The sequence below is a fragment of the Azolla caroliniana genome, unplaced genomic scaffold (assembly GCF_043228905.1).
Source record: "Azolla caroliniana isolate FFs.n. ecotype wild unplaced genomic scaffold, voAzoCaro1.0.p SCAF_2, whole genome shotgun sequence".
NCBI lineage: Eukaryota > Viridiplantae > Streptophyta > Polypodiopsida > Salviniales > Salviniaceae > Azolla > Azolla caroliniana.
The window spans coordinates 23,019,804-23,037,874 of record NW_028230437.1 but is presented as its reverse complement, the minus strand read 5'-3'; positions in this window follow the sequence as shown (position 1 = coordinate 23,037,874).

Here is an 18,071-nt window from a genome sequence, read left to right as displayed (position 1 = left end):
ATCCTACCCACACACACAGACAACACTCGCTCGACTCCCAGAAACAAAACAAAGGGGGAGAGCCTCTGCTGGAAGCGCACAGGCTGTCCACGAAACAGAGGCAACGAGCTCTCGACCCACCAAGACCGACGGCCGGAGGAGAAGAGAGAGCTCAGCACTAAGATCTGCAGCAACACTTCGTCCTCCCTAGCGCGCGATACCTACTCCTTCCTCCTCTCCCTCCTTAAATAGTTCCCCAAAAGGGGGTGCCCCCTTTTCCTTAGCCAAACTGCTTTATTCCCTGTCCCTCTCGACAGAGATACGCACAAAATCCCCTAATAAATGTGCACTACCTAGTATTTACACCAGTCGCTCTAATTACGAATTATGTACAATATATCAATCCTCGCGTCCACCCGTGTAAGAGTCGGTTCATGCGCCTTTTTCTTCGATTTCGCCTATGGCCGGTTTTCTTCACGACATCCACCCCCACCAAACCGCGCATCCACCGGCATGTGCAAGAGACGGGTAGACACCGAAGAAAACCGGCTTCACTCGTCGTTCTCCGATTCTCCGCCAGACCTGAACTGATCGTCATCGTTACTCTCGCTCGCCGGCTCCGGCTCGTCTTCGAATTGCTTCTTGAACTCTTTGATCCGCTTCCCGGCTACCGGCACCGCTAACCGTGTACCGTCGATTTCCGCGAGGTGGTACGTGCCGTTGTCGTTCGCGCTAGTCACTGTGTAGGGTCCGAACCATCTCCTAGCGAACTTTCGCACCGCCTTGTGCTGATTGTCGAGGCTGCTGTCATATACCAAGACCCGGTCGCCTTCCTCGATCTTCTTTGGTCGCAACCGGTGCATCCGGTTGAACCGGGTCTTGTTCCGCTCCCTTGTCGCTCGCAGCTTATCCTTCGCCTGTATCACGTCCTCCGTCCTCCACTCGAGTTGCCGAATCCGCGCCGCCAGCAACTCCTCCCGGCTCATTTCGTCCTTCCAATATACTACCGCCCATGAAGAAACCGTCCGTTCCATCGGCATGATCGGCTTCTGTCTATATATCAGCTCTGCCGGCATAAACCATGTCACCGAACTGTGGCTAGTTCGGTCCGCCCATAGTGTGTAAGGAAGGAGCCGCAGCCAATTCCCGACCTGCCCTCCGCATGCACACACCAACGCCTTTACGATCGGCCCGTGCCCACGTTCCACCTTTCCGTTTGCCTCTGGATTGTACGCCGTAGTGAGGGAGAGTTTGACGCCTAGCCGGTCGAACAACTCCTCAGCCTCCCGTGCATCCAGCTCTTCCCGGTCTGCCACGATCCTCCCGACGCACCCGTACGGACACACTACTTCTTCGATCAGGAACCGGCATACCGCCGTGGTTGTCTTGCTTTGCAGTGCACGGCCTTCCACCTGGTTCGTTAAGTCTTCCCGTGCAAGCACCAGGTATCACATCTGTCCTACCCCTATCGGCATCGTCACCAAGTCCACCATCCACTTGAAATGGACCGTAGGCGGGTAGGTCGTGTGTAGCTCGTCCCGATGTCGGACTACGGAGTGCATCTGACAGCTTTCGCAAGTCGTTACGAACCGATGCACGTCCTGGTACAACCCCGGCCACCAGTACTTCTCCTTCAGCTTCTCGAACGTGGCCCACGTTCCGGCCTAGGGGCTCTCGTGAAATGCCACTAGTAGTTTCCCCTGTTCTTCTTTCTTTGGCACCACTCGGAGTGGGATGCCGCTTCTCTTCTTTGGGTGCCTCCATATGCACCCGTCCCGTAGGAAGAATCGGTACGCCTTCTTCCGTAACCGGCTCGCCTCCTCTCTCGCCCATGCTGCGTCCGACGTCATCGTCCGTAGGAACCTCTCGATTTGGAGCCACTCCCTGTCGTACCTGCTTTCGTCAAATTCGTTAAGCATCGGAGTGTTCCTGTTCCTATTCGTTACGTTAGCCGACCCGAAGAAGTCCTCGCCGACTTCTTCGTCATCCGAAACCATGCCGTCTTCGTCATTGAACCCTGCCCTCGAAAGCATGTCGGCCATGGCGTTGTCCTTTCCGGAGATGTGTCGTATCTCCTGGTTCAGGGAATTAATGTACGCTATCCACCGGAGCATTGCTAGGTCCGGCGTCGCGCATCCGGAAACCATGCCGAGTATCGGCAGGCAGTCCGTCTCGATGATCACCTCCGTCCCAATCAGATAATCCTTGTCGGCCTTGACTGCCGAAACGACACCCCAAAGTTCGCACTTAACTTGGGCGTATCCTCACTCCCGCTCGCGCAATAACTTCGCCCCGAACCGGATCGGGAATCGTACGCCGTCCTTGTCCTCCTGACTGATTACCCACCCGATCCTAGTCGGGCTGGTGTCCACCGTCACGCGGATGGGAACATCCTTGCCGTAAACCGCTTTACGGAGAGCCGACGCTACTGTAAGCGCCTCCTTTAGTCTCCGTACCGACTCCGTGCGCTCCGTCCGCCATGAAATTCCGACATCCGTCCGGCCCGATTGCCTCGTCCTTTTTCTCCACCGGGTATCCCCTGATCGGGATGTCGTCTAAGAATGGCATGGTGATGTCCGGGGTACAATCCCTGAGCACTTTGTTCATCGCGTTCACCATGTGAGCCACTGAGTTCGTCCCTCCTTGTGGCAGGGTACACATCCGCACTAGGCCGAGAGGAGTCCGCATCGTCGTAATGTCTCTGCTCTCCATGGCTAGTTGGAACTGATTGTACCCTGAGTACAGATCACCGACAGAATAGATCGACCTTCCAGCGAAGGCCTCCACGAACTCGTCTATGGTTGGTCCGATCCCTTCATTACGGATGGTCACCTTGTTGACCGGTTGTAGGTCCTGAATGAAGCGCAAGGTGCCGTTCTTCTTCGGCACCGTTGTCGAGGTATTATGCAAGTGCGTGTGGAAACGAGGCGGGACCGCGGGGGTCTCGAACCAAAGAGCCAGCGAGGGAGGAGAAAGTGAGAGGACCGGCTACGCAGGACCGGGGATACACAGGGACACGGCCCTTCGGGACGGAGAATGCGTCCAGACACCGACACAGACAGACGCGAATGACTAATTATGTATATTAACAGAAATGGCTAACACTACTACAACCCTCGATGGGGCACAGGTTGGTTACAACCGAACAGGCCGGCAAACAGACGCCGATGCCTGTTCGGTTCGACGCACAAAGGGGTAGCAGGTCGGAGGTGCTGCTGGAAGCTCTCCGGGCGTTCCTCGAAACAGCGCAAGCCTCCTCCGAACCCTGCACAGAAAGCTATGGAGCTCAATAAGGAAGGAAACAGAGAGAGAAGCGTCCGGAAACGGTCCGACAGCACTTCGTCCTCTCCGCGCGAGATCCCTGCAACAGCTCTTTCCTGCTCCTTATATAGGCCGTTGAGCAGGCCGTCGTGTCAGCTTTATTCCCTGTCCCTTTTTGACAGGGATCTCCTCTGTTCTTCACGCATCCGCGTAGTTACGCCGCCGACTCGTACAGTTCGCGCGCGTGACCGAAAAGACTGTTCGCGCGGTCTTTGTCTCCACTCGTGTTAGGGCCCGTTCCTGCCGATTATCCTCCTAATTCGATTCTATGTACAACTTGGAGCGTGCGCGCGTGAAGAACCGGTTCCCACGCCTCGGTGCGCCGATTCCGCTTAGGGACGGTTTTCTTCACGACATCCGCCCCCACCTAACCGCGCATCCTCCGGTATGCGCCAAGAGAGTTGGGACGGAGAAAACCGGCCCGTCTTCATTCCTCGCCCGTCGGTTCTTCCTCGTTTTCGGATCGTTCGTCACTGCCGACTAGGAGAGCCGGGTCGGGCTCGTCGTCGTGTCGCTTCTTGAACGCTTTGATCCGCTTCCCTGCAACCGGTATCGCCATTCTCGTGCCGTCGAGTTCCGCCAGGTGATATGTCCCGTTGCCATTGGCGCTCCGTACCGCGTAAGGCCCAAACCACCTTCGTGCGAACTTCCGTGTAGCTCGGTGCTGGTTGTCGAGGCTGCTGTCGTAGACGAGCACCCAGTCACCTTCTTCGATCTTCTTCGGTCGGAGCCGGTGCGTTCGGTCGAACCTGGCTTTGTTCTTTGCCCTCGCCACCCGGAGCCTCTCCGCAGCCAGTTCCACGTCCTCCGGTCTCCGCTCGAGCTGTCGTATACGCGCGGCCAACAACTCCTCCCGGCTCATCTCGTCCCTCCAGTCGACCGTTGCCCACGAGGAGATCGTCCGTTCCATCGGCATGATCGGCTTCTGGCCGAACATGAGCTCCGTCGGCATGTACCCGGTTACCGAACTGTGCGTGGTCCGGTCTGCCCACAAAGCATAAGGTAGCAGCCGCGGCCAGTTACCGACTTGGCCTCCGCATGCCCGAACCAACGCCTTGACGATCGGCCCGTGTCCGCGCTCCACCTTCCCATTCGCCTCCGGATTGTACGCAGTGGTGAGCGAGAGCTTAACTCCGAGCCGGTCGAACAGCTCCGCGGCTTCTTCGGTGTCCAACTCCCCTCGATCAGCCACGATCTTCCCGACGCACCCGTACCGGCATATCACGTCCTCGATTAGGAACCGACATACGGCCGCGGTCGTTTTGTTCGGGAGGGCTCGGCCTTCCACCTGGTTCGTCAGATCCTCCCGTGCTAGGACCAGGTACCGCATCTGTCCTACCCCCATTGGCATCGTCACCAGATCTACCATCCATTTGAAGTGGATGGTCGGAGGGTACGTAGGGTGAAGCTCGTCCCGGTGTCGGACTATGGAGTGCATCTGACAGCTCTCGCAAGTTGTCACGAACCGATGCACGTCCTGGTACTGCCCCGGCCACCAATACTTCCCCTTCAGTTTCTCAAACGTAGCCCATGTCCCACGGTGTCCAGCCCAAGGGCTGTCGTGGCAGGCCGCTAGCAGCTCCTCCTGATCTTCCTTCATTGCCACCACCCGGAGCGGGACGCCGTTCCTCTTCTTCGGGTGCTTCCACAAGTATCCATCCCGGAGAAAGAATCGGTACGCTTTCTTCCAGATCCGGTTGGCCTCGTCTTTCGTCCATGACGCATCCGGCGCCATTGTCCTCAAGAACCCGCCGATCTGCAGCCACTCCCCGTCGTACTTGCTCGCGTCGAAGTCGTTAAGCGCCGGAGTGCTCGACCCGCCGGTTGTTACGTATGCTGCCTCGAAGAAGTCCACGCCGACCTCCTCGTCCTCCGAAACCATGGCGCCCTCGTCATCGAATCTCGCCCTTGAAAGCATGTCGGCCATGGCGTTGTCTTTCCCGGAAATGTGTCGTATTTCCGGGTCCAGGGACTTGATGTACGCTATCCACCTGAGCATTGCCAGGTCCGGCGTCGCGCATCCGTGAACCATGCCGAGAATCGGCATGCAATCCGTCTCTATGATTACCTCTGTCCCGATCAGATAGTCCTTGTCGGTCTTCACCGCCGAAACGATACCCTAGAGCTCGCGTTTAACCTGGGCGTATCCCCGTTGCCGCTCACTGAGGACCTTCGCGCCGAATCGGATTGGAAACCGATTGCCGTCCCCGTCTTCCTGGTTGACGACCCACCCGATTCCGGTCGGACTCGTGTCAACCGTTATGTACACTGGGGTGCCCTTCCTGTAGACAGCCTTTCGGAGCGCCGGTGCTGCCGAAAGAGCCTCCTTCAGCTTCCGGACCGACTCCGCGTGCTTGTCTAGCCATTCGAATCTTCGCCCTTTCTTCAATAATCCGTACAGCGGCTCCGCGACGTGCGCGTAATGCGGGATCCATATGTGGTAGAAGGCGCATGCTCCCAAGAATCTTCGTACTTCCGTGATCGAGCTGCAGTCAGGCTTCATCGCGGAGATGGCTTCTACCTTTGCCGGAGACGGTTTCCGGCCATATGGCCCACATAAATGTCCGACCACCATGATTTCCGACTGCCCGAAGGCAGACTTCTCCCCCGAGAAGGTGAGCCTCGCATCCTCTAGCCTTTGCAGCACCTTCTCGCAGTCGTCAATGTGTGTCACCACGAATCGCCGGCATCCGTCCGGCCCGATCGTCTCGTCCTTCTCTTCTACCGGGCATCCTTTGATCGGGATGTCGTCTAGAAACGGCATGGTGATGTCCGGGACGCAGTCCCTCAGCACCTTGTTCATTGCATTCACCATGTGGGCCACCGAGTTGGTCCCTCCTTGTGGCAGCGTACACATCCGCACTAGGCCGAGGGGAGTTCGCATCGTCGTAATGTCTCTGCTCTCCACGGCTAGCTGGAACTGGTCGTACCCTGAGTATAGATCACCGACCGAGTAAATCGACCTTCCGGTGAAGGCCTCCGCGAACTCGTCTACGGTCGGTCCGATCCCTGCGTTCCGAATGGTCACCCTATTGACCGGTTGCAGGTCCTGAATGAAGCGCAATGACCCGTTTTTCTTTGGTACGGTAAACCATCGGTTTGAATACGGGGCGCTCGACGGCTCGAGAATGCCCATATCAACTTTCTGCTTCAACAGCTCCATCAACTTCGGGATGTGAGCTCTCGGAACCGGAATCGGCTTGAGATTCCACGGTACATGCGGTACCGTGAATATCACCATTGGCTCTACGATCGTCGGGTCTACGCACCCGATTTCCTCCGGTGAGAATGCGAAGGCTTTCCCGTGCCTTCCGAGCATTCTCCGAAACCGGTCTTCCTCCACCGGCAGTAGGAACCCGCCCCCACCGATCTTCAGCTCGCGGAGCGTCTCGTTGGTGAAGGTGTGTCCTATGCAGGCCGGATCTCGTAAGCTGGGGTCCGATGCAACCCCTTTGATTCGGGACTCGCTGCCCTCCGGTAAGGGTGCCGCAACTGGCCTCACCTTCCGGTCCACAGTCTTGTACTTGGTGCTAACTCGGGCCGTTGGTCCCGACTCGAACCCTCGACCAAAGTCCGCGATGACTTCGTACATCTCTTCGGAACATACTGGTATCGTCCGGTCTTCGTTAAGGTCTTCTTCGACTACCTTCCCCAGCATTCCCAAGGTGTCGTCGAGGGAGACTGCCTCCACGGCTCCGTCGATTTCCTCGTCAGGGCCGAGAACTCCGCACGCCCGAAGTCTCCCCTCCGTCTTTGTTTTCTCTCGGCCGGCGATGCCGACCATCGTACATGCTCCGCTGTCGGAGAAGCAAAATTCCCTACCTATCGTACACGGTTTTATCGTACAGATGTGAGGTTTTTCCGGAGCATCCGGACTGTCGCGGCCCCACGCCTTGGCAGTCCTCTCTAAAAATCCTCTCGGTTTTCGGAACCGAGGGAGTTGCGGTTGCGTTCGTGGTTCGGCCTTACCGTCAGAAACTGGACCGAATGGCGCCCGTCTTGGCTTCTGACCCTCGCGTAAGCCGAACCATTGTCCAGCACCTTGGTCTCCATTCGCGCCGCCGTGATGTACGGCTCTCCCAGTATGACCGGATGCGAAGACGTCTCCTGCACGAAGAAGTGCTGGTCAATCTCGACGTCGCCGATCTTGACTCGCACATTCGGGCAGGCCCCGTGCAGTTCCTCGGTGGCGCGCGTTGCTGCCCTTATTTTTCACCCGTGCTTGGTGTTGATCGGCCATTTGCCCCTCTTATAGAAGTCCATGGACATCAAATTGATATCCGATCCGTGGTCCACCAAAGCTATCACCGGTTCCTGGACATCGCCGATCTTCACCGGGGTTTCCGTGGTCGCTCGGGCCCAGTGTGGTCTCGAATAGTGGCTTTCCGCCCACTCATCTCCCAGCGCCATGTCGTCTAGGTGCGTCGTCCGCACTTCCACCGGTCTTTCCGGTTCTGTCTCCGTTGACAGCCTCTTCCGTTTCACCAAGTCCACGATGGAGTCGTGGAACTCCTTCTTGGCGATTCCCAACACCTCTCGTAACGACAGCTCCACCTTGCTGTCGAGGATCCGTTCCTCCAGGACCTTTCGTAAGTCCGTGGTCCTTTCTATCTCCGTCCCCAGACGGTACCCGCCCTTCTGGGGTTTATCTTGCGTACTGTCAGGAACTCTATTAAGGCAGAGAAGGAATTAGTACTAAAAGAAGGATTAGTACTATTGTTGGGGAATAGTACTAAGACAGAGAAGGATTAGTACTATGAGAGGTGTCGAACTTTTGAGAGAAGGAATGAGTGAGTGAGAGAGAGAGAGAGAGAGAGAGAGAGAGAGAGAATGATGATGCGAAAGATATATGTATTATATGAAGGAAGATATACAACAGTAGTTAGAAGGCTTAAGACTGGCGTTGAACCGATTTGGTTCGAACTAATGCCTTGCGCCTCCTTTTATAGTGTCTTCAGGAATACTCCTGAAGTTTCTAGAATGTTCCAGAGAAATCTGGAATATACATCAATTTCCCAATAAAACCTAAATGAAAATAATATCCTTCAAATTACAATTCATAACCTAATGGTAAAGTCTCGACCCGTGTAACAAAAGGTTATGGGTTCGAGTCTAGTTATGACACTATCCCCCCTTTAAAACGACGAGTTCCACGAGTCGTTTTGGATTGAGGACCCGGTTTCTCGGGATATCGTCGATGGAAGTCTTCTAGAAGAGCACGAGCATTGGTCACATTCTCGATCGGTTCCCAAGTACGCTCGCTGGGACTATATCCTAGCCAATCGACTAGATAGTAGAGCTTGTTGCGAACAATCTTGGAATCGAGGATGGCAGCGACCTCATACTCAGGTCCATCTTCGAGCTCGATAGGAGGTGGTGGTTGTATAGTACGTCCTGGGATAGTGCTCTCGTGATAGGGTTCGAGGAGAGAACTATGAAACACCGGATGTATCCGAAGTTGCGGAGGTAGCTCGAGACGAAAAGCGACATCATTAATCTTCCCGATAATACGGAAAGGACCTAATCGCCGATAATCCAACTTCTCACATGGGCGAGTAGTCTTGATGTGTCGTCGTAGCAGCCACACCCGATCTCCAATGTTAAAACTGGATGGAAGTCGATGACGATCTGCGTAGTCCTTGTGTGATTGTTGAGCTTGCTGGAGTTGAGTAGATAAATCCGCTTGTATCTTGCGTAACCGCTCCAAACGATCCTCCGCGCAAGGATTTGTGGACACTTCTGGGGTTTCAAGGACACACCACCGGGGATGATATCCCGTATAAGCGTAGAATGGCGTGACTTTAGTCGATGCGTGGATAGTGTTATTATAGGCAAATTCGGCGAACTGAAGAATATCTGCCCAGTCATTCTGATGATAGTTGAGAAAGCACCGCAGATACTGCTCCAGTGTTTGATTTGTTCGTTCGGCTTGACCGTCGGTTTGTGGGTGGTAGCCGGAGGAGAGGTTACAAGTGACCTTCAGCATTTTAAAAAGGTGCTTCCAGAATTTTGACACAAACTGGGGTCCACGATCGCTGATGATATTATCAGGGAGTCCATGATGCCGACATACTTCCCGCATGACAATTTCGGCGGTGTCTTCACTAGATATTTCTTTAGTACATGGTAAGAAATGAGCCATCTTCGTATATCGATCCACCACTGTGAGAATCGCACTGAATCCCTTAGAGACTGGAAGATCTGTAATGAAGTCAAGAGCAATGGATTGCCATGGCTTGCTTGGAATTGGTAATGGTTCTAATAAACCATATGGATGATGTCTTGGCATTTTCACTCTGCAGCATGTATCGCAAGTCCGAACAAAATCTTCGACAAATTGTCGCATACGGGGCCACCAGAATGATCGTTGTACTAAATCTAATGTTTTAGTACTACCAAAATGTCCTGCTGTATATGTGTCATGGCAATTTTGTACTACTCGAAGGCGGCAAGAACCATTAGGAACATACAAAAGTTCTTTAAAGAAGAGTAATCCATCACAGTATTTGAATTGCCGATAATCCGTACCTGGTGATTGTGATTGTGAACATGACGCTCGAGAGGGGTCAATTTGTGCTAGTATAGCTTGGGCGAAAGCGTCAGTCTTCAAGTCCTCACGTATAGTATTGGTAATGTCGGAATCCACGGGCATGTCAAAGACTTGTGCTGCTTGCAGTCGTGCTGGACCCAAGATTACTTGCTTCTGGTTATCGAAAGCTGGCTCACCGGGACGTGGTGTTAGATACGAACGCCGTGATAATGCATCTGCCTTCCCTTGGTGCTTCCCCGGACGATATGTAATTTTGAAGTCGAAGCGTGTGAGGAAGTGGGCCCACCGAGCTTGACGTCGATTCAGTACACGAGCATCTTGAAAGTAGGCAAGGTTCTTGTGGTCACTGAATACAGTGACCTGATGAGGAGATCCCTCCAGGAAATGCCTCCATTGCATAAAAGAATCAACTATTGCTAATAGCTCTTTATCATGAATTTCGTAGTTGATTTCGGCGGCGTCAAACTTACGGGAGTGGAAAGCCACAGGATGTAGCTTCTCGTCGTTACCCTGTTGTGACAGAATGCTCCCCAATGCGAAATCCGATGCGTCAGCTTCGATAATGAATGGTTTTTCCGGATCCACATGACCTAAAATTGGAGCTGATGTAAACGCCTTCTTAAGACTCTCGAAAGCCATGTCCGTCTCTTTAGACCAAATGAATGATTGTCCCTTCCTGGTGAGCTGTGTGAGAGGCAGCACAATTTTTGAGTAATTTTGTATGAACTTCCGGTAAAAATTTGCAAAGCCTAGGAAGCATTGCACATCCCGCACCGAACGCGGAGTGTGCCATTCTATCACCGTTTTCACCTTGGCTGGGTCCATAGATATGCCTTCTGAGGAGATGACATAGCCGAGAAATTCCACTTGGTTGCACCCGAAACTACATTTCTCTAACTTTGCATACAGACCATGTTCTCGAAGTCGTTTTAGTACTAATAGTACATGAGAATCATGTTCTTCTTGGGTCTTTGAATAAACCAGTAGATCATCCAAATAGATGATCAAAAAATCATCCAAGAGATCTCGAAATATATCATTCGCCATGTGCTGGAAGACTGCCGGCGCATTAGTGAGTCCGAACGGCATGACCGTATACTCGAAGTGCCCATATCTGGTGCGAAACGCGGTCTTCCATTCATCTCCTGGTCGGATCCGTACGAGGTTATAGGCTCCTCGTAAGTCGATCTTCGTGAAGAACCTGGCACCGTTGATCCGTTCTAAAAGACTTGAGATAAGGGGAAGAGCATACCTATTTCTTACTGTGACCTTATTCAAGCCACGGTAATCTACAACGAGTCGAAGCGAGCCATCTTTTTTCTTGACGAAGAAAATGGGTGCACCGGCTGGAGATTTCGAATGCCGAATGAAACCGTTCTCCAAATTCTCCTCTATATAGGCTCAGAGGACTTCTAGCTCGGTTGGTGACAAATTGTAGATCGGCCCCCATGGCGGCTCTTTTCCCGGTTGTAAGTCGATGGCGCAATCGTACGGCCGATGATGAGGAAGTGTGTTGGCTTGTACTTTATCGAACACATCAGCATACTGACGATACTTCTCGGGAAGTTGAACGGTGGACTCCTCTTTGGTGGTGCTGGAGGGTTGTACTGATATTGCGAAGAGAAACATTTCCTCCTTGCGCCCTTCCTCACGCAACTGATGTAGCGAAATGGTTGCAACCTTCTGGGTAGATCCTTGGGTTTGTCGCAACCGGATTTCCCTTGTCCTCCAATCTATGTCTGGGTTATGTAACTCGAACCATGGTAATCCTAAAACTATGGGATGTTCTGGAATACTAATAATATTAAATGATACTACACATGTTAAGTTATCTAGGACAATATTAACGGGTTCCGACTCTTCTATGATATTACCAGAAGCAATGGGACGACCATCAATGACTACTACTGAGGCTGGACATGGGAGCTTTCTGAGAGATATCTGATGAGCTCGGGCAAAATTCCTATCCATGAAGCAAGAATTAGCTCCGGAATCTAGAAGGGCTAAGGTATGTACTGGAGGGGTACTTTTAGTACTAACTGCTACTTGGGCTACGAACACATCACTAACTTGCTTAGAGGGAATGGAACCACTAATGGGCTGCACAGATCTAGGGCTGTCCAACCAAACGGCTCCTATTTTGGCTGGACTTAGTCGTTTAACTCTTCTTCTAATTGGCTAAGGACATCAAATTTGTTTGCGAGATTCGGACTATTAGTACTATTAGGACTATTATGACTATGAGGACTATCAGAGATTCCTACTGAAATAGACTCGGGTTTAGTATAGTCAGAACTAACAACGACTTGGTTTACCTGCCTTCTTGGTCTATGGGGACAGTTTATCGCGATATGCCCTGGTCCACCGCAATAAAGGCATAATCGGTTTGTTCGGCGTCGTTGCTTTTCCTCCTCCGATAGCGGCCCACGACGACGTGTAGTGTCAATTTCCATTGGAGTTGGAGTACTTACTGGAGGCGCATTATGTGACTCCCTTTGAAAAGGTTTTGCTACCACTGAGGCATAGGTAGGCTCGGATCTTGCCCTCGGCATCTGAAATTGTCGTTCCGAACGTCGCTCGAAGAGGCGGTTGTCACATCTTACCGCTCGACTGATTGCTTCTATTAATGATTTTGGCTCTTCAGGGAAAGTCAAGAGTAAATCCTTGACATCGTTGCGTAGACCATAGCGGAACTGCTCCATCAATGCTTGATCATCCCAGGGGATATCGGCGGCGAGTAGGCGGAAATCTGCAGCATATGCGGAAGCTGGACGGTCACCTTGGCGTAATCGCCGGATTTTGTTGATTGCAGTCCTTATGCTGTCAGTATCTCCAAAACATGCTTTAAACTCACTTATGAATTCTTCAAAATTATTTAGTACTGGAGATTCCTTTTCTAGTAGCGGAGCGAACCATGCTAATGCTGAGCCATTTAACAACGTGCCTACTAAACCCACTCGTGATGCATCGGTGGGATATCGGGACGGATGCATTTGAATAACTAACCGTACCTGGTTAAGAAACCCTCTAAACTGCGATCGCGTTCCATCGAACTTCGTGGGAAGGCCAATCTTGGGTTCTTTATGAATCCCTTGTGCTCCGTGCCCTTGTTGTTGCATTGCTACGATGGTTGCTTCGAGTTGTTGCACGCGTAACGCAAGTTCCCCATGCTGTTGTTGCGTTTGCTGCTTTTCTAAGGAAATTTGCTGAAGATCCCCCAACAAGCGTTGATTTTCTTGTTCCAAAGCATGAAACTTCTCTTTCAAGCATTGAAATTCCGAGAAAACGGATTGATACTCTTCAGCGCTAACGGTGGCCATGGGATGAAGGAAAAGGGAAATAAGAGACTAGTAGGAAAGGAGGGAGACAGAAGGAAGAGGGAGAGAAAAGACCAGACAGGCACCCAAAAATCGGTTCAAACTGTCAGGAACTCTATTAAGGCAGAGAAGGAATTAGTACTAAAAGAAGGATTAGTACTATTGTTGGGGAATAGTACTAAGACAGAGAAGGATTAGTACTATGAGAGGTGTCGAACTTTTGAGAGAAGGAATGAGTGAGTGAGAGAGAGAGAGAGAGAGAGAGAGAGAGAGAGAGAGAGAATGATGATGCGAAAGATATATGTATTATATGAAGGAAGATATACAACAGTAGTTAGAAGGCTTAAGACTGGCGTTGAACCGATTTGGTTCGAACTAATGCCTTGCGCCTCCTTTTATAGTGTCTTCAGGAATACTCCTGAAGTTTCTAGAATGTTCCAGAGAAATCTGGAATATACATCAATTTCCCAATAAAACCTAAATGAAAATAATATCCTTCAAATTACAATTCATAACCTAATGGTAAAGTCTCGACCCGTGTAACAAAAGGTTATGGGTTCGAGTCTAGTTATGACACGTACCGGCCCCGCCGGTCTCGTCCCGCCGTGGCCCGGACCGGGTCTCGTATCGTTGCGAGGGCCCGGTCGTCCCGGGTTTCCCCACCCGCTTCTCTTCTACCAGAGCCTCGTAGTTCTGGCAAGCGGCTTCCACGAAGCCCGTCTTTTCCTCGACCGGGTCGCTCCACCCGGTCATCTCCCGTACCCGTTTCTCCGCACGGTCCGATTCCTCCCCTTTAAGCCTTGCACCGGCAAGGCCTTCCAGCATTGTCGGCCAGAATCCGGCTTTGCTTTCCCTTCGGGCCTCGCCGCCCCCGACTCGAATGCCGGCCGACGCCGAGTAGTGGACGGTTTCCGCATGTCGGGCCGCCGCCTCTTCCATCAACCTTTTCATACCACCTCGCCCGTCATTTCGGCTCAGGGCCCTTCGGGTGTCGCTGGCATGCACCCGCCCTTCCCACAGGTACACCACCCTGTCCCTCAGCGCCTCCGCGAAGTCGCCGCAGTCCTTCCGAATGTGGCCGACTTCATCGCACCACATGCACCTGTTTCCTGCCGCCGGCCGTCGGTCACGAGCCGGTTCGCCACCTTCCCTTCGGGCTTTCGCGATTTGGAGGTCCTTTATCGCCCTCGTCAATTCCTCCAACGCCGCTCCTCCGGTTGAGCCTCTGACTACGCCGGTCGAAGCCGAACCGGTTTCCAACCACTCTCGGGTCTCTTCCTTTCGCACCTGTGGCGCTGGTTCGAGCTTCCTTGCTGCGACCGAGCCCGACCCGGTTGCCCCGTTATCCGCCCATTCTCGCCGTTTGTCGAAACGGCCACAGACTTTCTTGACAGCCGCCCAGTCGGTAGTGAGCCCGTCTTCGGTTTCCAGCAAGAGGCCTACTTGCTCCCGATCCCGCTCGTCGACCGACTTGACAAACAGCAAGATCCGGCTCGTGTCCAGGATGGTTCGGTCAAGCGCCGAAAGGCGCGCAAAGTTTTCCTCGAACTCCCGGAGGAGTGCCGAAGCGTTTCTTCCCTTCCCCGGGGACTCCACCCATTCCATGAACCTTCGCTTCGAGAGCCGGAGCGCGTCGTCCAGCCCGTATTTCTCTAGGAGCCGACCTTCGAACTCCTCCCAGGTACGGCTCTCCGCCCGCACCTCGAGCACCTCCGCATGGATGCTCGGCATCGCCACTCGGGGAAATCCGGCAAGACGCCTTTCTTCCGGAATGTCCCGCATCAGCATCTCTGCACCGTAGGACGCCAAATACTTCGTGGCATCCTTCCCATCGAACCGGCCGATCGTGCCGACGACCGCCTCAATAGCTCTGTCGAGGGCACCGGCGCCCTCGCGCGTGTTTACAATCCGATCCACGGCCGAAGCCATGGCCTCTGCAAGATCCGACCCCCTCATCTTCTGCTCTTCTGCCGCCTCCTTCACGTCGGGTTCACCAAAGATGTCGAGGTATTATGCAAGTGCGTGTGGAAACGAGGCGGGACCGCGGGGGTCTCGAACCAAAGAGCCAGCGAGGGAGGAGAAAGTGAGAGGACCGGCTACGCAGGACCGGGGATACACAGGGACACGGCCCTTCGGGACGGAGAATGCGTCCAGACACCGACACAGACAGACGCGAATGACTAATTATGTATATTAACAGAAATGTCTAACACTACTACAACCCTCGATGGGGCACAGGTTGGTTACAACCGAACAGGCCGGCAAACAGACGCCGATGCCTGTTCGGTTCGACGCACAAAGGGGTAGCAGGTCGGAGGTGCTGCTGGAAGCTCTCCGGGCGTTCCTCGAAACAGCGCGAGCCTCCTCCGAACCCTGCACAGAAAGCTATGGAGCTCAATAAGGAAGGAAACAGAGAGAGAAGCGTCCGGAAACGGTCCGACAGCACTTCGTCCTCTCCGCGCGAGATCCCTGCAACAGCTCTTTCCTGCTCCTTATATAGGCCGTTGAGCAGGCCGTCGTGTCAGCTTTATTCCCTGTCCCTTTTTGACAGGGATCTCCTCTGTTCTTCACGCATCCGCGTAGTTACGCCGCCGACTCGTACAGTTCGCGCGCGTGACCGAAAAGACTGTTCGCGCGGTCTTTGTCTCCACTCGTGTTAGGGCCCGTTCCTGCCGATTATCCTCCTAATTCGATTCTATGTACAACTTGGAGCGTGCGCGCGTGAAGAACCGGTTCCCACGCCTCGGTGCGCCGATTCCGCTTAGGGACGGTTTTCTTCACGACACCGTAAACCACCGATTCGAATACGGGGCACTCGACGGTTCGAGGATGCCCATCTCCACCTTTTGCTTCAGGTGCTCCATCAACTTCGGGATGTGAGCTCTTGGCACCGGAATCGGCTTGAGATTCCACGGTACATGCGGTACCGTGAAGATCACCATCTGTTCGACAACTATCGGGTCTACGCACCCGATCTCCTCCGGTGAGAATGCGAAAGCCTTCCCGTGCCTCCCGAGCATTCTCCGAAACCGGTCCTCCTCCGCCGGTAGTAGAAAGCCGCCCCCGCCGACCTTGAGCTCCCGTAGCGTTATGTCAGTGAACCAGTGCCCTATGCCAGCCGGATTCCGTAAACTTGGGTCCAACGCGACCCCTTTTATCCGCTCCTCGCTGCCCTCCGGCAAGGGTGCCATGACTAGCCTCACCTTCCGGTCCAAGTCTTGTACTTTGTATCCATGCGGGCCATCCGATCCGACCCGATCCTTCCCCCGAAGTCCGCGATGACTTCGTACATTCCCATTGAACCTACCGGAACGGTCCGGTCTTCTCTAAGGTCTTCACCGATCACCTTTCGCAGTTCGCCCAAGGTGTCGTGAAAAGAGACCGCCTCCACGACGCCGCTAATGTCTTCGTCGGGGAAGAGGACTCCGCATCCCCTGAGCCGCTTCTCCGCTCGCTTCCTCTCCCGGCCGCCGACGCCGGTTATAGTACAACCTCCGTTGTCGGAGAACCAAAATTTCCTACCTATGGTACAGGTCTTCTTCCGTACTGTACATTTGTGGGGTTCTTCCTGGGTGTCCGGACTATCGCGGCCCCACGCCTTGATAGCCCTCTCTAAAAATCCCCTCGGGTTTCACCGCCGAGGGCCTCACGGTTACGCTCGTGGTTTGGTCGCACCGTTAGGAACTGGACCGAGTGACGCCCGTCCTGGCTCTTGACTCTTGCATAGGCTGAACCGTTGTCCAACACCTTGGTCTCCATCCGTGCCGCTGTGATATACGGCTCTCCTAGTATAACCAGATGCAAGGACGTCTCCTGCACGAAGAAGTGCTGGTCGATCTCGACATCGCCGATCTTCACCCGTACGTTTGGACAGGCCCCATGTAGTTCTTCCGTGGCGCGCGTTGCTGCCCGTATCTTCCAGCTGTGCTTGGTGTTGATCGACCATTTACCCTTCTTGTAGAAATCCATGGACATCAGGTTGATTTCGGATCCATGGTCTACCAACGCCACCACCGGTTCTAGAACATTGCCGATCCGTACAGGGGTTTCCGTAGTTGCCTTGGCCCAATGCGGCTTCGTGTAGTGGCTTCCCGCCAGCTCGTCTTCTAGGGCTTCGTCTTCCAGGTGTGTGGTCCGCACCTGCACCGGCTTCTCCGGTTCCAGCTCCGTCGAGAGCCTCTTCCGCTTCACCAAATCTATGATAGAGTCGTGGAACTCCCTCTTGGCGATTCCCAGCGCCTCCCGCAATGACAGCTCCACCTTGTTGTCGAAGATACGTTCCTCCAGGTCCTTTCGCAGGTCTGTGGTCCTTTCGATTTCGGTGCTCAAGCGAAACCCCGCCTGCTTCTTCCCGTCCGGCGCGCCTGGGTTGCCAGCACCGGTCGGTTTCGGTCCGAACTGGGTCTCATACCTCTGCGGGGGACCGACCACTCCGGCCTTTCCTGCCCGTTTATCCTCCACCAGAACTTCGTAGTTCTGGCAAGCGACCTCTACGAAGCCCGTTTTCTCTTCGACCGGATCGCCCCAACCGGTGACCTCCTGGACCCGCTGTTCCGCGTGGTGTCGTGAAGAAAACCGGCCATAGGTGGAATCGGAGAGAAAGCGCATAAACGGGCCCTTACACGGATGGACGCGTGACTTGGTATTTTGTACACGAATCGGTGGAGAAAAATACTAAGCCGCATGCATTTATTAGGGGGGGGATTGTGCGTATCCCTGCCAGAGGGACAGGGAATAAAGGGAATAGGACAAGAGAAAAGGGGTATCGCGCGCGAGGGAGAAAGGGGGTGCTGTTGCAGATATGGGTGCGAAGCCTCTCTCATCTCCGCCGACCGTCGTTCTCTGCGGGTGTCGGGAGTTCGCTGCCTCTGCTTCGGGAACAGCCCGTGTGCTTCCAGCAGAGT